We start from the raw sequence: 22,010 nt of genomic DNA on the forward strand, positions 1-22,010 counted from the left end.
CCGGGGTGTCTCACTGTCCACTTGGAGAGTCAGTCAGTAGAGATTCCTTACGTCCTGTGATGGACAATGTGGACCCTGAACCAGAAAGACCTTGATAAATAGGAGACAAGTTAAAGTTTTTTCTTTCATTGTCTTGTTTTTATTACTATTAATTTCATTATTATTGACAACAAGCCTATCATTTATTGAAGCTTAATTGTGTCAGACACTTTATAAGGAGTTTCTTGTGTGTGGCTGCCCTTACCTCAGCCCCGCAGCTCCTGGGCATCCACACAGAATGCACCAACCCCTCATGTCACGACTGAGGGAAGTGAAGTACGGGTGGCCACTTTCCAAAGCCTGACATGGGACCCTGGCACTAAAACTCATACCACCACTATCTCCCTTCACATCTACCCATTCACTCATCTTAGTTCCCCTTTCTTACAAGCAGTGTTTTGATTATTTTTTGTAATTCGGTGCTACTTTAACAAGATTTGGACAAAAACAAACAAAAAGCTCCCTTGCATGAGAGAAAAGGACTAGAAAAGTATCTAGGACCGAAAGTACAGTTACACCAGGTCAGCTGTTCAAATCCTATTAAAAACAAAAACAAACAAACAAAAAACCAGATGATCTAAGATAAGAATGCCTCTCTAGGGACCCCTATGCAGGTAGAGAAGGGAAAGAAACAGGAAGCTCTGGAAAGGTCCCTGTGAATAAATGGCAAGCCAACAGCCTCACCCTCCTCTGCTCCTATAAGAGCAGTGAGCCGAGGAGAGCAGAGGAGGCAACAGGAAGATGGGGCAGCCCTTTCTCGCCAGCCGTCACCTTCTACATACAGAGGCCACCAGCCTGCCAGGAGCCTGTCCAGGGCAGGGACAGTTCAGGGAGTGAGCAGAGCTAACATTCCTTGGAAATTGGGCCAGAAAAAGAGGCTAGCTGTTGATTTTCCAGTCCACAGACTTGAACCTGGTGGAGTGGCCTCCTTTCTCTCACAAACACATTCCACCTCCACAGGGGTGAAGCGTCTTTCTTCCAGGGATGTGATCTGGGCCAAGTCACTCAGCCCCCCAGGCAAGTTTTCCTTATCTTCCAGATCTAAAATGTGAAAGGAGAAAAATGTAAATTGCATCAGGATTTTGAGGACAAATGAAATAATACTATTCATGTAAGATCAAAACCATATAAGGAATGATAAAGTGTGAACTGTTGGCAGTTACAATATGTAAACAACAAGAATTATTATCACTGCTGCAGACTCCCAGATATTGCTGGGATTGCTGGAACAGTAAGGGGCATGTCTAAGCCATGAGGAGTGGGAGGGCCGCTCTTACCACCAGACCTTCCTGAGTTCACAGCCCAGCAGGCAACCCACATTTTCAACTTGCAAGTAAAAAGGAAAATACAGGTCGAACCCCAGGAGGGAAACCAAAGGAAAATGGAAGAGAGGTAAATGGCTAGAACTGCAGGTAGGAGGTTTGATTTTCTGCATTGAGTTAAAGCTCTCGAGTCCATAGAGCAGGTTTATCAATAGTTGTGATGTTTGCCCAACAAAAAGAGATTGGGTGAGACCCCTACTGACCCACAGCTCATCCCCTTCCCGACAGGTCTAGGAAAGGGCTGCTTGCTAGCTCGGGCTGTGCGCAGTTTCTGCACCTTGAGAGACTAGACACCGCGAGCAAACGCAAGATAGCCAGCCCCCTCTCCCAGCCAGAGAGTTGGCAGGAAACACAGAAAGGGAAGGGAGTTCTTAGCCACACTTACTGCTTGGGGAGTCAATCACAGACAGCCAATTACATCCCCAGCAGGGCAGGGACCAATCATCTGTGTCCCCATCTAGGCCATCGCATTCCAACCTGCGGCTGCCCAGGAGCTTAGGAGTTTGTTTACCAGCAAGGCCAGTGGCCAGCCAGTGGAGAGGAGCTGCGGAGAGCCCCAAGCCAGCTCAAATGACAGAGCAGACTAGTACAAAGGCCTCAGCAGAGACACTGATGCTGAACTCCAAGGGCAGAGCCCTGCTCTGATCCATCCATCCCACAAACGATTATTCCCTGGGTACTGCCTCTGTGCCAGCCATTAGGAACCAGAGGAACACAATCCCTACCTTCCCAGAATTCAGAGTCAAGCGGGGGAGACAGAGAAGTAAACAGACATAGTTCTGGCCTTGCAGGGCGGTGTGAGCCAAGCCAGAAGCACAAAGTGCTGTGACAGCAGACAGTCTCATGGGACAGGGCATCAGGAAACCCTCCAAGAGGAGGACAGTAGCACTCTGTGGCCTCACAGAGTCCAAAGAGGACCTGCACATAGCTTGCGGCCCTCACAACACTGTACCCACATGTAGTCTCTTGCTAGGGCCACCATAACAAAGTACCACAGACGGGTTAGCTTAAACAACAGAAGTTTATTTTCTCACACTTCTGGAGGCTACAAGTCCGATGTCAAGACATCATCAGGGCTCTCTGCTTTCCTTGACTCGTAGATGGCTTCCTTTTTCCTATGTCTTCACGTTGGTCTTTTCTCTGCGCCCATATCTTTGTTCAGATTTCCTCTTCCTACAGGACATCGATCCTATTGGATCAGCGCTCACCCTAATGACCTCGTGTCACTTCTTTAAAGACCCCATTTCCAAATACAGTCACATTCTGATGTACTAGGTGGTTGGAGCTACCACATAGAAATTTTGGGAGGGACAAGTCAGCTCAGGACACCCTCATTTTCCAGAATGATTGTAAAGCCCCTATTTAGCTACTTTCTCCCCCAAAGTACACAGTGAGCAGGGGCCTTTGGGCTCTAAATCTCCTGTGCTAAGTGCCTGGTTGATTCAGACTTGGACCCCGCTCCCCCCGCCCCCCCCCCCCATCAGATGAGAGGGATATGAAGCCTCGCGTCTGGCTCAGATAGCAAATGCCTTATCACTCCATCTTTTCCTCAGAAGTCGCATGTTCTTTAGCGTGTGGGAGCAGTCTCCTTCCACTGCTCAGCAGCCCTGGTCTCATGCCTGAGGTGTTTGGTAAGTCACCTTCTCTGCAGTCAGGGCTGCGGTTTCCTCTGGGCCCAGCAAGAAGTGAGCCAGTGAAGTGGCCATCTGCCAAACAGGCCAGCCTGAATCTCCTGGGGAGGGTATCGGGCGTCCTGCCTCTGCTGCCACGGGACAAGGGGGATTCGTCCCCAATCACTGAGACCATGAGGCAGCACTCCAGGACTCTGTGCAGTCTACTCAAAGGCAGGACAGACTCCTGGTCTTCAAAGCTTTAGTGAGCATCCACTGGGGGTTGAGTGCTGGCACTCTGCTGGTAGCCAAGAGAGACAAAAGGAGTAAGAAGCTCACAATCTCCCCGGGAAGGCTATACATATATTCCAACCCAGGACTGTGGCCTAGTTATAGCCATGGAGCTTGGGGAACAGAGAATTGAGACAGCTGACCCTACTTGGAGGCTCAGCGGGGTTTCTGGATGCACCTCTGCCTGAACAGCCTGGAGAGATCACTAAAGTTGGGCAGCCGATGGAGGAGCCAGTGAGGAGAGCAGTATGGTCCAATACGAGGATCCAATGGGCAGGGGGTGCAGTGCAGCATCGGATATGTGGGAAGAACCATGCACAGGCCAGTGTGACTAGACTCGCAGGGGTCTCAAACTCAACTCAGCTTGTGGGCCGCAGAGCAAGATCACAGCCGTTCGATGGGCCGCACTAGGTCTACAAAAGGCAACTATTACGCAACACTTTTCAGTGTCACAAAACGACCAGAAACTGTAGTTCGTGGATTAGTCTGCAGGCCGCAAAAAATTGTTCGGCTGGCCGCATGCGGCCCGTGGGCCGCGAGTTTGAGACCTCTGGTAGAGCCTAAGATGTGAGGGAGAGAGTAGCAGGAAGTACAATCAAGGAGATGGCAGGGGCCAGATTCTAGAGCAGGGGTCCCCAAACTTTTTACACAGGGGGCCAGTTCACTGTCCCTCAGACTGTTGGAGGGCCGGACTATAAAAAAAAACTATGAACAAATCCCTATGCACACTGCACATATCTTATTTTAAAGTAAAAAAACAAAACAGGAACAAATACAATATTTAAAATAAAGAATAAGTAAATTTAAATCAACAAACTGACCAGTATTTCAATGGGAACTATGGGCCTGCTTTTGGCTAATGAGATGGTCAATGTCCGGTTCCATATTTGTCACTGTTAGCTGTAACAAGTGATATGACGCACTTCTGGAGCCGTGATGCATTCATCCCGTGTCACCGGAAGTAGTACTGTACGTGAGCGATGCTGCGCTTTGCGGCGCTGCCACATACAGTAGTCCAGTGACCACCAATGAAAGGGGTGCCCCTTCAGGAAGTGCGGCGGGGGGTGGATAAATGGCCTCAGGGGGCCGCATGCGGCCCACGGGCCGTAGTTTGGGGACCCCTGTTCTAGAGGGACATGTAAGCCATGATAAGTGACTCAGACATTTCCTGTGAGTTTCTAAACTGTGTTTGTGGGAGTACAGGTGTCTCAGCATAAGGAGCAAGGCTGAGCAAGTATGACACTTATCAGAGCAGCTTGGCTCTTACCTCTTGTATATATTGAGATTGTTTGAAAAAGAAATTTTTTAAAGCTTAAAAGAATCGACAACTATTCAATACTATTGCTTTAACTAATAAAGAACCCTCTAGAGTTCAAAGCAGGGAATGATATAGTGGTCATGTGGGGTCTGAAATTGAGGGGCACAGCACTGGAGGCAGCAACAGAGGTGAGGAGACTAATGCCATCATCCAAGAAAGAGAACCAGGAAGGAGATGGGAGATTGGAGAAGGGATTAGGAGGCGGAGCTGATGGGACTTGCTGAGTGAGGGAGGAGGGAGTGTCTGGAGTGAATTCTGGTTTATGGCTCAGGCCACTGAGAAAGGGAACAAGGTGGAAGGAGCTCATTTGAGCAGGTGAGGCTCTGAGCATGCTGACATGGGAACTCCAATATGCCAGGGGGACATCCCAGTGGAGCTGTTCAGGTGGCTGTTTGATTGAGTCGATTCACACTGAATACAGTGCCTTACATATTATAGATACATGCCAGCAGATATAATTTTTATTTTCAAATTTACAAGTAAAGTCTTCAAGATTCCCTGCAAGCTCTCTTTTTCAATCAGATATCCTCATTCTTCTCAAAAGTGTCATGGGCTCAGAATAGGCTGATCTGTTCTGCCCACAAAGGCTCTACTCAGCCAGACCGGTTTCTTCACTGTCCCCAAGCACACATCTCTTTAAAGCTTCCAGAATAGATATGTGTCCCTTCGTTTGCTGATGCCCTTCCCCCCTTCCATCTATCTGATGTGACTCACCACACCAGACCCCAGTTCTCATTCCACCAATTCCATGAAACCTTCGAGGCTCTACTCCTCCAAGGAGGCAATTTACTTTAGTTTGTTTGAAGAAAGTGTCTGTGAGTTTTTCAATGAAAAAAAAATTATTCGTTAGAGCACCTCTTCTCCAGGTTCCTTTTGCCTGGACTCATCATCTGGGCAGCCCAGTCCTGTGGTATGGGGCACCGTTACCTTGTCTCTACGGAGCAGAGCACTGACCCAGGAAGCCCCACCCCCAACACAGTGCTGGGTGTTGTCAGTGAGCCAGGACACATTGTTCTAGGTCAAGGACATCTAGTTCACCAACAGGTCCTGGACTCAAATGGCCCTTCTGTCTGTACAGAGGCATTAGGGTCCGTTTCTAACCTATTTGGTGCTTCTTTGCCACATCTCAGGATAGTTGGGTTTCCGTTGTTCATGTGTGCACAGCTTGCTCTCTGCCTGCCTTATTTTTAGTCTATCCCTCCTCCCAGATGGATGCTAAGTCTCCAGCTTCAGGCAAATGCTTAGCAACAGAGCCCAGGAGCCTAGGGTCTCCTTCCAAAGCTCGGAGCAGCACGCTGTGTTCCAGGGAGGACTGCCTCTGCGGTGAGTAGTAACAGCTCTGTTCCATGAGGAGCAAGCATTGAGGGTCACTCTCAGCTCCACAAGAGTGGCTGGTGGCTCTTCTCCCCTCCCACTCTCTCTTCCTGTTTCCTCCCTCCACTTTCAGGTGGTTAGGTGGTCTCCCAAGGGCTCCAGAGTAGATGACTGCCTCTTCAGGGCAGTCAGATGATCAGCTTATTTTTTTTTCTGTATGTTGACCTGCATCAGATCAATAGGTATTTTTTTCCACCCCTCCTAAATATAAAAAGGTTTATATAGCCCACATGGTACACTTGTAAAATACATAGGAGGCCTGATAAATTATACGCTATTTATTAAAGTACTAAAATGAGACCCTTTGCTTAATTAAAGTAGCTATATGCTGCAGTACAAATCATTCTCATTCATTTAAATGCAAAAATGTGTCTTTATATATACGTATATAAAGAACATCTAGCATCAGTCAGGATGCATGCAATCAGATCACACAATTTTGAGAGCATAATTGCACTAAAAGTAGGTTTTGACATCCCACCCTAAAGAACACAGACACATACATCCCTCCAGCATCCATTTGTCTAACTAGTAAGTGTCAAGTTCCCATGATGCCAGACACCTTCCAGGTGTGGGGGGACACATAGGCCAGTGTGTGGGACAGAGGAGCAAACCATAGTTTGGTGAGTGGGGTAAGCCACACTGGAGCTGGTCTACATGACTCCTTGGGTCAGGAGGTTCTCTGGGCTGTATTCTGAAGCACGAGTAGGTCCGGGCAGTGTTTTAAGCAATTCCCTTATCCATTAGTTTGTGTGATTTCTCCTTAGTGATGAGCAGATCAAAAATCTGGGATTATCTGTTCACTCACTTTTCCATGATTATTTTCTGTGTCCTCCTCACCCCTGCAACTAGAAAGTAAGCTTTCATGGTTTTACTGCAGCACATTACACAGAGATGAGCATACATGGAATTCAAAAATAATTCCTCCCATGAATAAATGAATACAGACAAAACGAAGTTGAGAGGGCACAGGACATGTTCTGTTAAGGTGAAAAGCCACTATGGTATAAATATGAAATAAATATGAAATACACTACCTGGTATTTCACAGCCCCCTTTCTCTCATCCCTTGTCTACACTCTGTCCATCCACCCCCACACACTCACCCCACCACCCTTTCCCACAGGAACAAGCATTCCCACTGGCTGGAGAAAACAAACACATTTGCGTCTGGAACAACAGCAGCTATGTTTCTCCATGACCTTGGGGTTAATGGCCAGTGACTCCCAGTACCATCTGCAGTGAATCGTGAAAAAGCAAACTCAGCCGTGACCACCTGACAGCCTCACTGTCACTGGGAGTGATGACAGAGGTCTCTTCACACACTTGCTGTTGGGCAGCCCTGTCCAAGGTGGGAAACACACTGAGGCCAGACTTAGAAAAACCTGGGTTCCAATACAACCCATCCCATCTTGGGCGATGTACTTAATTTCTCTAAGCCCTTTTCCATCTTGAAGATGGAGATAGATGAAAATACTTCATGAAACTTTTAGGAGTAAAGTTAGTCTATGTATGTCTGGCATAAGTGTGACTATTATTACTGGGTGATACCGAAGACTCTTACTTGTCATCAGTCTCCCTCGCCTTGCCACCAACATGTACACATGAGCAATTTTATTTCCATGAATTCATTTAATCCTTACAACTACACCATGAGACAGATACTCTTACCATTATCTACACTTAACTGATGATGCACCTGAGTCTTAAAGCACTGAAGAATTTTTTCAAAGCCACACGTTTGCAGAGCTGGGATTCAAACCCAAGTACATCAGGCTGCAGGACCCTCCTCCTCAATCACTGTGTTGTACTAACTCCCCAGGGAGTTGTGCCGGCTGCCTCCACCCTCAGTTTCTGTGTAGTCCAGGAGAGGTAGAGGAATGGGCAGAAGACAGATGTGCACAACCAGGAGGCCTTACAGCAGGGTCCAAAGTGTAACGCCAAGGGGAAGAGGGTTGGTGTGCAGGGTGTGTAGCCAGGCCTGCTGAGTGCTCCATCATCTACTGTGTCGGGCGCTAACACTTCCCACAGGTGGAAAAGAAGATGGCAAAACCTTGTCCACATTGGCCTAAAAGGTCAGCTAGATCTTGACCTTTTTATCAAGATGGACAATCCCCGGATCCTTATCATGACAAATGGAAGGGAAAGGAGGGCATTTTTTTGTCTGTTTATCCTACACTTAATTTACATATGCAGAAAAAGCTCTTGAAATGTCTATGAAATTTATTAAATGGACAGTGGCAGGTTATATTTCCCCCCAAACGGCCATGACAGTATTATCCATCCTTTCATGTTTTTTTTCAGAACCTCGGTACACACATCCCCCATCAAGAAGTGGAGTGCATACCGCCTCCCCTTGAACTTGGCTGGGCCATCGGTTTTATCCAGGTAGAATAATTGCAGAGCTCCTGTGTTTATGTGACTCTTGTATATATATGGGGGTATTTATAAACCCTTCTGACAGAGCAGAGAACCCCTGCTGGGAGGAGGAAAACCTAAGGCTGGTTTTGGGAGGGCTTTGACTGTCATCCTTTAGTTATGAAATTATCACCTTGTCACACACATCTCCAAGATAACAACTGTACTACTATTTATATAGTGATTTCCTAAAAATCAAACTTAAAACTATTTCCTTCTTAAAACACTTAGTCTTGTTTAAGAAATAATAAATACTATAATCATCACAGGTTTTATATCCTATTTACATTTAGTGATCCAGAACAAATATAGAACTACTTTTTAAAATTTTTGTCCATAAACCCCTAATGTGATGTCGTGTGCACCCCGGGGGTCTAGACCTCATTTCTGAGTCAGTGTACCTGGCTTTGTGGAGCCACCATACTCTCTGAACAACGAGGAGATCAAAGAGAGATTTTTAGGAAAACTGCCCCATTTCCTTCACAGATATCAGCACATAACATCCCCAAAACTTGCTGGTGAAGGGCTTTGTGTGAGATGGCTGTCATCCGCGTGGTCTGCACTCCTGGGGACATGTGGGCCTGGAGCTGGGATGGCGATCTCCTAAGAGGCACAGGAAGCTGTGCTGCACCTTCCCGGGTGGAAATTTACCTCCATGGTAAATAATTGAGAACCTGACAGTTATATTATGGATATATTACATTTGTTTAGCAAAAATTACAGGAATGTTTAATTTTAAAAAAACCATAAAAGATCTAAAAAATTTTGTTTTCCTGTGCGCAGTTTTGGCCCATGCCCAGAGCAACAGAGTTCACTGTCCCTTTCTTTCAGCTCGTGGTTCTCAACCCTGGCCGCACGTCAGGGTCATCTGAGGAAGTCTGAAACATCACCAAGATCCAGGCTCTACCCTAGAGCACGTACAAACACACCTCTGAGGATGGGCCCCCAAATCAGTATCCTTAAAGGCTTCCTAGGTGATTTGAAAAGACGGTCAGGATGAGGAGCACTATATCAGGGGTCCTTTGGTGGGAAAGTGCAAGACAGCCCAAGAGAGAACAACAGGGGACTGGAGACAGGAGACAGATGAGGAGTCTGTTTGATAATCTTAGAAAGAAGCCACACATGTTCATCGTCTCTGGCCAAATCTCTGAAGTTTGCCTGGCCTACCTGGGCCTGACTCACGCACAGACAGCAACAAATGCCCATGGACTGTACGTGCACCCAGGACAGCCGGGCCTCATTTGTCAAGCATCTGGAACTGACCTGCAAGACCACGTCAGTTCACAATGCTTCTGGGGGACAAAGACCAAGAAATGGAGTCTGATTTGATTTAGGCTTGCATGAGATTAGGTCAATTTCTGACAAAACAGACCCACCAAACATGGGGTTTTGAGTCTATCTGTCCCTGGTCCAGTCACAAAGAAGGACATGTACACATTCATATGTAGTGTCCTCTGCATTCACTCTACAGACACACAGCCTCCCACTCACACATACTGGCCAAGTGAAATGAAACAGTCCTCGAACTCAGCACCTCACATGACCTGAGGGATCTGTGAGGCTTCTGTGACTCCTACCTCTGGTCCCACTTCCTTGGAGCCTAGAGGCCAGACCCTTCCGACTCCCAGAGAGGGGCAGGCCCTCTGTCCCAGATTGGAGGGCGCTTGGCAGGGAACAAGTACTTGTAGTCCAACGCCCAGGGCAGCTCGGTCCCCATGTTCCCTGAGCCCCCAAACAAGAGGCCGCTCAGAAACCGCAGCTCGGGAACAAGACAGCATTGTCCCCTGGGTCTGGGCTTTCCCGGGGCTTGGGTGAGAAAAAGAGAAATGAGAAGACTCTCTGGGCCACAGAGGTCTGGACAGAAGCTGGCACCTGGGGAAAGCAATTTCCCAAGCAGCTAGCCAAGCAGAGCCTTCCGACTGATGTGGAGACTTGCCCTGTTGCCCTCAGTGTCCTGAGAGCCCTTCTCCAGAGTCCTAGCTTCCCAGAACCCACTCTCCATGCGGCACTGACCCGACCCTATCCTCCCCTTCACAACACTGACAACAAGCTGGGTGCGAATACTGAGGAAGCAGAGAGGAGACCTGGGGGTAGAAGCTCCCGGTCCCCTGCCCTGGGTACCAGCTTCACAGCCCCAGGGATCACTGTCCAGAAGGGAGAGGCCTGGCCTGCCTGGGCCTGAGGACCAGATATTGGCCTGAAGTATAGACGAGGACTTCTCACCCTGAAATCTGGCCCTGCACTCTCAGAATCAATAGCAGTTGGTAGCGAGGAGTCTCTGTGAGCATCAGTAATTATGAGGAGGCCTCCCCCTACTCTGCTCTCCTGCCTACATTTCCCATTGAACACACATAATCCATGCTCTTCCATCAAACTTAATTATGCATAGCCGTACGTGTCACCCATGCAACACTCATTATTCACATTTTAGTGGACACCTTTTATTTATTTATTTATTTATTCATTCATTCATTTATTTATTTATTTTGGCTGTTCAAGCCTCTTTATTTTTTCTGGAAGCAATCCACACCCACCCCACCCCATACCAGTTATGGTGCTTTGGCTGCAAGTTAGGAAGGAAAAAAAATTGAACTGGCTTAAAAAACAAGAGAAGTGTTGACCTGCAGGCCCCAGAAGGGCAGGCTTCAGGGGTGGATTGGTCCAGAAGCTTCTATCTGTCTGTGTCTCTTCTGTGTCCTCACATGTGCCCTCCTCTATGGCGGGCTGACTTCCCCTGTGGTTGCAGAATGGCAAGGGCAGCCTCAGACCTCACACATGTGTCCAACACCCAGGAGAGAATTTCTTCAGATGGCACCTTGTTAAGGGCAAGAATACTTCTCATCCAAAAAACTACTTTTAGGACCTGCTGGGGGTGACCAGGACACCATACCTTTCTGGCTAGTGATGGTCTGAAGAACAGATCTCTGACTCAAAATGAGCTCATTGCAGAACTCTATTTCATTGGCCCCAATGATAAATCTGTGCATAAGCATATAACTCAAGCCAGGCCAGTCACAATCCTTAGGGATTTTCTAACTCAGGATAGGTCAGATAGCCATCTCTGTATCTGGTTATCATACTGTATGGACCTTAACCGGGGCCTGCCGACCACCAGCCACTTCCTCACAGAGAAGATGATGTCGATAATTAAACAGACTGGTCAAGGAGTGGAGAGGCAGAGTCCTGATGGAGTGTGAGTCCCAAGGCCCAGTGGTCCCTAAGATCTCTTTCTGTGCCTCTTTGGCAGTAGTTGCTTGTGTCAAACGATAAACCCTTGCGAAAGACTGCCCCTTACGTCTCACACACCTGTTGGCTGTTGTGTAAGCAATGTGTTATCCGTTCTAGAATCTGAAGGGTGTCCAGGGTCCACCCTTTTTCTATGTGCAGGTATTTCTCTCTGACCAATGAGAGAGTCAACCAAATGGTCTCCAAACATAGCTAAGCTAGTCACATCCTTACAAAGAACAGACTCAGGGTCATTTACCACCCAGAGGCCCTTTGGAGTTTGACCAGTCTGAATCAGTGACATGACAGCAATCAGAAAAGGAAGGAGTCAATGCAATGCATCCACAGGGCCCAGAACAGCCCACCTGCCACCTTCTGGAATGAGGGGACGTATCCTGCAGCTTGGGGCCAACCCTAGAATGCAGATGTCTGTCCACGGAGGGTCAGAAGGAGGCAGTGTGTGCAACATGCCACATTTTCTCCTACTTTGCTGCCACTCATTCAGTCAGTAAACACTTAGCAGCACCTGTGCACCTCTACTAATATTTACCTCATGTTTGTATTTCTCTGTGCCATTCTTTCTCCCTCTTTGTTTGTTTTTCCACTTTCTCCCTCCTTGTTTGTTTAGGTCTGTGCTCATCTGTGGCTCTCTTTTTGTGATGCCCTTGCCCCTCTCTGTTCCTTCCTCTCTCTTGGTAAACATCCCCCTGCATGTAATGGTGTGGCTTCCCAATTTACTTTGTGAAATACCTCTGACCAAGAGCCCTAACGCTTACTCTTAAGCATGGAAGAAAAACAAACAAAACAGAAAGGACAAGGAAACATGATCTTACTCTTGGAAGTGAAATTCCTGTGAGCTGGAAACCGGTGTAATCAGACCGTAGACAGAAGGTTGCCTCTGATCCCTGGGAGTCACCTTCTCCTTCACCTGCCCCACCTGACCAGGCATCAGACCCTGGTCATTTCTAAACTCTAAACATGTCTCACATGTGTTCTTCTTCTCCAACCCAACATCATTGCCTTTATTCAGGTCCAAGCCGTTGCTTTTCCCCTATTCCTTACAGCGATGGCCTCCTCACTTCTTTTCATTCACGTCCTGTCTCCACCAGACTGTCCTTTAAACAGGACAGGGTATCCTGCTGAAACACGGATCTGATCATGTTTGTGTTGAGATTCTTCAGTTGTTTCCCACCTCCTTAGAATAAAATTTAGGCTCTTCAGCGTTGAATTCCCATTCCCTTATAAGCTGCCTTCTGCCTGTCACTCTCCTCTGTGCCCTTAGACTTCAGTGGTCCTGGGAGCACCCTGTCTCACCTGTACACACTGCTGTCCATGACACCCCCCTTTCTGACACTTTCCCCTCCACCAACCACCACTCTCATGTCCTCTGACTCAGCTCACGTACTTATCTAGTCCTTATCTGCCCAGCACTTGGGAAATTCAGTATTTATTGAGTGAATGAATACATGTTTAAAAATTCTTACTTATTCTTTAAGATTTGGCTTTATCATCACTGTCCCTAGAAAGACCTCCTAGCTTACTTTGGCAGAGTTAGTGTCACCCCATTTCACTTCCATAGTAACCTCTATGTTTCTTCTTGTCAATCTCTTCAAACTCATTTTAATGTACTTTATTTGCATCCCTTTCTCTGCTATAGACTGTGAGTTCCTTGGAGACAGGGATAGTGACTTGGTTTTCTGTGGGATCCCAAAAGCAGACAAAGAATAGGCACTGAAAAAATATTTGTTGAAATAAAACGAGACGAACCAAATTGGTGTCTCAGAATGTTCTACAATAGAACTTACCCACCCACCACCTCTTTTATTCAGCTCAGATGAACGGTTTTGGAGTCGAAGTAGATATGAAACAGCAGGAGAGAGACCATCTGACTTTCATGGGGGAGGGCTGAGCTGGCTGGTCCTTCCAAGAATACAAGGGCTCTCACTTATAATGCGTCAGCAGCAATCAGGGCTTAACGGCAGCAATTAGAGCAGGTCTTCTTGTGTCCTGTGTGCAAACTGGAGGAAATTAGCAACTACAGCAGCAGACACCAGTGCCGTTCCTCTGTTCCCTATTTAACAGAGCCCACAAGCAGCCCACTAAGGTGCATTGCATGGGCAAGGAGGAGGTGGGGTAGGAGAGAACCTTCCCAGTACCCAGAAAAAAAGTAAAATAGTGCCATAAGAAAAGCCTGAACTGTAAGCTTACATGTCAATGTTTATACTCTTTCCAGGAAGGCAACAGGCACATGGAGAGACAGCTATTGCAGTTCAGTGCCAAGCAAAGATCTCAACCAGGCAAGCCAAGAAGCACAGAGCCTTTTACCAGGGAAGTCCTGAGCTCTGCTGGTGCTCAAATATATGACTTGCAAATCTTCATTCAACTAATATTAAAGGGCCTAAAGTTTAAAGAAAAGTCTGACAATGGGAGACCCAACTCTGATTCAGAGAAAAGAGCAGGTGTTGCCTGTTCTGTTTGCTCTTTAACCTCCCTTGGTTACATAACTAAGAAAGTACACACCAGCTCTGTTCAGAGAAGTTCTGTTGCCCACAAACCCTTCAGCCTTTGCTTGCCATCTCTCAGTGAGAAATGTCACATAGATGAGCCGGATCCCGAAACCAGTGAAACCCCTAGAGGGACTAGTGACATTAGGGGGATGGGAGAAGGAGACTGGAATGAGGAGACCGGGTAGCCCTCAAGAAAATCACAGCTGGGCCCTGGCCGGTTGGCTCAGTGGTAGAGTGTCAGCCTGGCGTGCAGAAGTCCCGTGTTCGATTCCCAGCCAGGGCACACAGGAGAAGCGCCCATCTGCTTCTCCACCCTCCCCCTCTCCTTCCTCTCTGTCTCTCTCTTCCCCTCCCGCAGCCGAGGCTCCATTGGAGCAAAGATGGCCCGGGTGCTGGGGATGGCTCCTTGGCCTCTGCCCCAGGCGCTAGAGTGGCTCTGGTCGCAACAGAGCGACACCCCGGAGGGGCAGAGCATTGCCCCCTGGTGGGCAGAGCATCGCCCCTGGTGGGCGTGTCAGGTGGATCCCGGTCGGGCGCATGCGGGAGTCTGTCTGACTGTCTCTCCCCGTTTCCAGCTTCAGAAAAAAATACAAAAAAAAAAAAAAAATCACAGCTGTGAGAGGGTTGAGTTTTGAACGTGGCCCATAAGACATTCTTGTATTTTCTAGGGTTGCCTTAGAGTTAGGTACTGGAGGTATTTGTGTGGAGCGGTGAGTCCTTTGAAGTCAGAGCATCTTAAACCTGAACTAAGCAGCAGTGGTTTTGCTGCGGTCATTTCTTGCTCACACTTCCCATGGACCACTCTCCATGGAATTGATAATGGAGTTGTTATCTGGGGGACAATTCCTAGCTTGTTTTCCTCTATGGCGCTTGGACACGATGTTCTTACTCTTTGTTCTTCCACTCTGCGGTGAACAGTTGGGCCATGCGGGGACTGGGAGTGCTGGGCTCTACTTGGAGTTGCCTGAGGGGCTTGGTATCAGCGGGCTGGGGAGGTCAGACAGCCGGCACCTGGCGAAAACCTCTGCTGCAATTTGGTGGATGGAAATTTCTGCCACTAGGCTGGTCAGTCCACATGTCAACAAATCAGGAATCTCACATAATCCTTTTAACACGAGTTTATTAAAAAGACATAAACCAACAAATTAGAAGGCAGATATTAGGTGTCATTCAAAAAAAAAAAAGCACATTTCATAATATAATTAGTAATTCATCTAACTTACATGTGTTTAATGTATACAAAGCATACATTAAACTCATATACTATGAGTTTGGACATAGTATACCTACACCTGTGAAACCATCACCACAGTCAAGGTGATACGCACACCCATCACCTTCCTAAGTTTCCCTGTGCTCCTTCAGTATCTGTTTTTGTTTCTGGCTTGTGACATGCTTAAAATGAGATCTACCCTCTTAACAGGTTTTTTAAGTGACTACACAGTATTGTTACCAGTATGTACAGTGTTGTGTTGTGTGGCTCTAGAACTTACTTGGCTTGCATAATTGAAATTTATACCTGATGAACAACTCCCCATTTCCCCCTCCCCAAATCTTGGCAACCGCCATCCTATTCTCTGCCTCTGTGAGTATAACTGTTCCATATTTCACGTGTAAGTGGAATTGGGTAGTATTTGTCCTTCTGTGGCTGGCTTTCTTCATTGTCTTCCAGGTCCATCCATAGTGTCACATATGACAGGATTTCTTTCTTTTAAAGATTGACTAGTATTCCATATGTGCATAGAGTACATTTTTTTGTGTGAGACAGAGACAGAGAGACAGACAGACAGACAGGAAGGGAGAGAGATGAGAAGCAGCAATTTATAGTTGCTTCATTTTAGTTGTCCCTTGATTGCTTTTCATATGTGCTCTGACCGGGGGACTCCAGCCAAGTCAGTGACCTCTTGCTCAAGCCCACAACTTTGGGCTCAAGCCAGCAACCACAGGGTCATGTCTATGATCCTACACCCAAGCTGGTGAGCCTGCACTCAAACCTGCAACTTCGGGGTTTCAAACCTGGGACCTCAGAGTCCCAGGTAGACGCTCTATCCACTGCACCACCACTGACCAGGCTACATTTTCTTTTTTATTATTATTAATTTTTAATTTATTGTGTTTACATGCATTCAAGTGTCCCACTGAATGTAACTCTCTCACCCCCCACCCCTGTATCACTTTTTATACCCTCTTTACCCCCCATCCTCTAACTCCCTTCCCCCTTCCCTCTAGGATTTGCTGTCCTAATATCTCTATCTCTGTGTTATGTATATGTAGTTTCACTAATCCCTTTACCTTCTCTGATCCCATCCCCTTATCTCCCTTCCCTCTGACTGCTGTCCCTTTGGTCCCTGTGACATTTTCTTTATTCTTCATTCAATGAGGGACATTTAAGTTTGTTTCTATATCTTCGCTATACTATTGTGAATAATCAGATAAGGGGATAATATCCAAATATGTAAAAAACTATAACACCTTAATAACAAAATATTTTTAAAAACCTGATTTAAAAATGATTCTTGCATAGATATTTCTCCAAGGAAGATATACAGATGGCCAACAGAAACATGAAAAGATGTTCAACATCACTAATCATTAAGGAAATGTAAATCAAAACCATAGTAAGATATCACCTCACACCCAGTAGAATGATTATTAATTTTAAAAAAATGACAACACATCTTGGTAAGAATGTGTTGCAATTGGAACCCTTGCACAATGTTGGTGGAAATGTGAATTAGTGCAGCTGCTAATGTAAGAGGTTTCTATTAAAAAAAATAGTATAGAAGTACTACAGGGTCTAGCAATCCTACCTCAAAAGAATCAAAGTCAGGATCTTGAAGCGACAGCTGTACCCTTGTGGTCCTACAGCCTGGTCATGGCGCCTCTCTTACATTGCTATAAGTAAAACCGAGGAAGATAATGCAATCTTTTTCCTCGTGCACTGTCTCAAAAATATGAATTCGTAAGGGGGAAAAGTTTGAAAGCACAAATTGTATCAGAAGATACAAAGACTGCTTTCTTTACCCAAGAAAATCTGGTTTTCATTTCTTGAGGTGTCAATGGGACTCTTGAAGTACTCTAAGAGCTGTGACAAAGTTGCGCTAAGTACATGAGACCTACAGGCCCAGGTGTTTTATAAGCAGTGACCCCACGCTCACCCCAGCACCCAGCACCCAGCATGCTATTAAACGTTTATTAAAGAAACATCAGCACAAATGGCACTCCCCCTGGATGGGGCCACCTACCAATCAATTTGCCTGATGAATCTGTCTCTTGACCAGGCAGATCTATCAATATCAGTGATCAATATGATGATTATGGTCAGTGAAACTGACCGACATTGTTTTGTGGGTATTTGCCCTTATGACTCTTGGTTTGGTTGACTTCCACTCTGTGTAAGTGGGAAGACAGGATTGCCTACAGAGGAGGCTGAGGACAGACTTAGGGGCCTGGCATCTAGATCTGGTTCACAGCAGTGGGTATGCACATTCATGATGAGGCCCATAAGACAAGAGAGACATGAGTTGTGACAAAATACACTAGGGGAACCCTGGGTTCTCCAATATGGTCAAGGTTGCTATTTGTGGTAGATTGGTTGCAAAATGGCTCCAAACTATACCCTTTCCTGAGTTTATGCCTCTTGCAACATGACTTTTTAGCTGTTCCCACGAAAAAAGCAGAGTCTATTTCCCACCTGGAATCAGGGTTAGCTGACTTATTTGGCCATTGAATGTGGCAGAAGGGACAGTGGATCAGAGCTGAGACTCATCGTCCAGAGACCTCTATGCTTTCACTTGCTTTCTTAGAACCTGGACACCCACGTGAACAAATCCAGGATAGCCTGCAGGAGGGTGAGAGACCAGGTAATGGAAATCCCACTAGTCCCAGCCAAGGCCACTCCAGATCAACCTAGGCTCAGCTAAACAGCAAACATGAGAGAGACCAGCCAAGATCACCAAAGCTGGCGACCTGACCCACAGATGACTCCCAGCACTTCAGTGAGCCCAGCTGAGACTCGAAGAACCCCACCCCCACCCCACCCCTGGCTGATACACATGTGCTTGAGCTACATAATAAACACTTAACTTGTTTAAGCAACTCAGTTTTGGGTGGTCTGTTATACAGCAGTAGCTAACTGAGACACTGTTGTTGTTTTTTTTTAAATGCCAAAGTTATATAAAGGGTTGTATGAAGGCACTGGCTATACCTTCCTTAAACCCCAGCATAGCACAACTTGAAGTGAAATATCTACAGTAGATCTACAGTAGCTGTTCTCAGAAGAAAAGTGAAGCTGTGTCTCTGTTGCGTTATGATCTTTATGTTTGTTGTCCCTTGACCTACATATTCTTTGAGTAATGGGAGATGACAGTTCTGCAGTGTCTCACAAGTACGTCACCTCACGCCTCTACATGAAGCTAGCTGGTGCTCACACACTAGGGGTGTCTGCAAAGCTGTAACAAGCATCTAGCCACATCCCGTCCTCTAGGATGCCCTCCCTTCCCTGGCTTATTTTACATGCCCTCCGTTTTTTTTCTGCTATCACAGAATTTGTCCACCCTGGTACAATGGTGTGCTCGCGTCTCACACCTTTCCACTAGCCTGGAGGCTTCAGGAAGACAGAGACCGTGTCTGCTCTGCTTAGCATTGACTCCTCAGTCGGTTGAGCTCAGCAAACACCTGGTGGGGGAACAGGTTCACGCACACCTTCCACGGTACCCTCCGTCCCACTCTGCTTTTCACAATTCTCTCTATTGCTTCAGACCTTGAGTCCTGTTTTATTCTTGGACCCTTAGATGTAAAGACCTAATACTATTCTCTCTTCTCTTTGTAGAAAGACAAAATAATATGCATTCTCTTATAAAATAGCTTCTGTCAAAATTGGTTAACATAACATAGAAAAAGTTTTGCCACTTAAAAGAAGTAAGCTCCGGTCCTTGGATGAATGAAGTGACCTTGAACGTCTCTGTATCGTGGCTTGCACATGGCATGTGCTCAGCTCATATTAGGTAGCAGCAATCTAGAGTCAAGCGGCTGAGCCCTGGTCCATCTTCTACTCAGTGCTCTGTACTGTCCTGGGTGCTGCAGGGCAGAAGAAGTAACACAAACCAGCAGAGTCAACATTTAGCCAGACGGAAGCAGGGAAAAATCTCCACAACACACACTGTTAGTTAATAGTGACAGGGCAAGCTACCATGTGAAACAACTTCTGTCCTAAACACAGCCTGTTGACTTCAAAATGCCTCTCAACTGCATTATGGAATACTTAGAGGTCTTCTCACAGCATTCTCTGATGTCATAAGTCTTTGTCTCTGTGAAACAGGGACGAAGTTTCCAACTGCCTTAAGTATCCAAGAAGACAAAATTCAAATTCCCTGACTTGACAAGAAATGGACCTTTTTTTTTTTTGCAAAAAGACAAAGCCTGTTCCTGCACAGTTATGGTGTAGTATTACTAAGGAGGTTCTCTAGGTGTATTTATTCAATTTCATTGGCTTATCTGTGGTTCAATTTTCATGGGGTTTACTTACTTTTTGTCTGAGACACACCTTAATGAAAAGTAGCAAACTACTCAGAAAGTTTAAGATGCTCAAGTAACAGGAATTAGAAGTCATTATCTCTTGTGGAGGTAGAAAATGGTTATATGAATTGATTTTGGTGATATATATTACAATGGAACAAATGACCAATGGAAGTGCCAAATTACTAGAAACATCCCAGTTCCTTATTAAACACTTTGGTTAATCGGGCTGCGAAAAAAGAAGGGTTGAAGTAGATTTTAATGCCTCTTCAGAGACCAGGCCAGACGTGAGCAGGCATGTGAACTAAAGCCCAGAACAAGGCGTCCTCTCCTCCCAGAAGCAAGCTTCCAATTTCCTGTGCGAAACACCAGGGAGGGGCCACCAACCTTCCAGGTTTTAAAAAAGTCCTCATTTGCTTTTTAGACAGATACCCTCCTCAGTCTAAAACATGTAGTTATCGACCAATAATTCAAAGTTAGTGCCAGTTTGTTTTTAATGAAAATTAGAAGTGCAGCCGGAAATAACAGACAACGAAGCCAAAGGCAAATGTGGGGCTACCGTACCAGAGAGATGTTGAAAATGCTTATTCTGAAACTCCTCCTTTCCAGAATATGACAGAGCTGAGAGTCAAGGATGTGACAGCCTTCCTTTTGCTCCTGCTTTCTCCACTTTGTAACCTAATTCAGACAATTGGCTTCCCGTGCTGTTACCTGTGCCCAAGTCCTCCTCTCGGTCATCAGCCTGTCCTTCTGGTTTCTAAGACCAGGACTCTGACTTCACCTGGCTGCTCTCCTTTCTTCTGGAATCAGCTTTCTGCCTCCCAGAAAAGGTGAGCATTTAAATTGGTGAACTGAATAAAAAACAGATGGTTCTCCCCAATGTGGGTGGATATCCTCCAATCCACCAGGGACCTACATCGAACCCTAAGAGGCAGAGGAAGGCTGAATTCACTCTCTGATTATTTGGTCTGGACAACAACCTCGCCCTGCCCTTGGTGCCCCTGTTCTTGGACTTAAAGAACGGGACTGGCACCTATCCCATCCGGCTCACCAAGTCGCAGCCTTCCGAATTCACCGCTTCCTTTCCTGGAACTCCAACTTGCCAATAGATGACAGGGGGACTTCTCCACCCCATGACTGAGTAAGCCAGTGACTGATGCTAAATCTCTGATAGGTGTGGATGTGGACTTGGGTATCAACAGGTATGGTATTGGTTCTGCTTTCCTGGAGAATCTTAACTAATACAAGCTCTGTGCCTTCTGATAAGTGTATCCGGTGCCACTTCTCTGAGTCCCTGTTCTCCCGAATCTCTGAGTGTTGTCTGCTCCTGGTTCTTTGTGGTGGTCCCCACTCAAGGCCTTCTGTCTCTCCCAGGACCTGCTCCCAACCCGGACACCTAGAGCACCGACTCCTCCAGTCCGAGCAATTCCCTCCGGGCGCCAGGCCCTGTCTGGTGAACTACGCCCACTTTGGTATCAGTGGTTGGGCCTGTCCACTGCCCTACACCCACCCCAACTCTCCCTGTCCCACCCCATTAGGGGGCCGAAGGTCAGGCTTCGGCCTTCGTGTGGTACATGTGACACAAGTCCAGAGTGAGATGGTCACAGCTCCAGACCAGACACGGCCGTTCACTGGCTGCATGGTAGGGAAATCCCCTTCGCCTTTCTGAACCTCAGTTACATCATTCATTTTCTCATTGTATGTATCTGCTGCGTGTTGAAAATTCAACAAATAAAAAGGTAAGGTCTTTGCCCTCAAGAAGTTCATTCTACCTGGAGAAACAGTCTTCTAAATAAATTTAAAAATTATAAAATTGCAAAATAAGTGCTAAGAAACACATTGTCAAAATATTATAAAAATACTGAGAACAAAGCAATTAACTGTGTCTGAGGGAGAACTAGGGAAAGGGTATGGAGGAGGAGATGTCTGAACAATGGCCATCACTATTTCGTTCTCTACTTTCTGACCTCATTGCTGGCCGCCTGTGCCTTCCTAGAGCCATGCCAAGCCATTCTCAGTCTCAATATCTTTTATGCAGTCTTCACCCCCTCACCGCTGTGTATCTTATTTCTTCTCCCTTGAAGGCGCTTGACTCTTCAATATGAACAAATGCATCCCTGAGATTGCGTTTTATCCTAGAGACTGGAGGGTTGCCAGATCAGAGTAGTGTGTACAGGGAGTCCTCAGGTTACAACACAGTTCTGTTCCTATGACAGTGACATAACCCAAATTTTGGTCTAAGTGAATACACACCCTAGCTTAAGTCATTTACCTATCCTAACACAGTTGTAAAACTGTTATCTAGAATATAAAAACACAACTAAGCCACAAAAAGAGGAAAAGGACATAAATATACTGTACTGTCCACTGTAGTGCATATTCTTCCACT

General features: G+C 46.4%; 1 long non-coding RNA gene across 2 annotated transcripts; it reads left to right on the forward strand.

The window, feature by feature from the left end:
- Positions 1 to 5,678: 5,678 nt before the first annotated feature.
- LOC136320447 (uncharacterized) lies at positions 5,679 to 18,141 on the forward strand. 2 transcript variants are annotated; one of them, XR_010728340.1, is made up of 4 exons: positions 5,679 to 5,903; positions 8,259 to 8,342; positions 9,204 to 9,346; positions 17,911 to 18,141. It is a non-coding gene; the product is annotated as an uncharacterized lncRNA (long non-coding RNA). The 2 variants fall into 2 exon arrangements; XR_010728341.1 differs by lacking the exon at positions 17,911 to 18,141 and adding an exon at positions 13,831 to 13,975.
- The last annotated feature ends 3,869 nt before the right edge of the window (positions 18,142 to 22,010 follow it).

The sequence above is a fragment of the Saccopteryx bilineata genome, chromosome 1 (genome assembly GCF_036850765.1).
Source record: "Saccopteryx bilineata isolate mSacBil1 chromosome 1, mSacBil1_pri_phased_curated, whole genome shotgun sequence".
Classification (NCBI taxonomy): Eukaryota; Metazoa; Chordata; class Mammalia; order Chiroptera; family Emballonuridae; genus Saccopteryx; species Saccopteryx bilineata.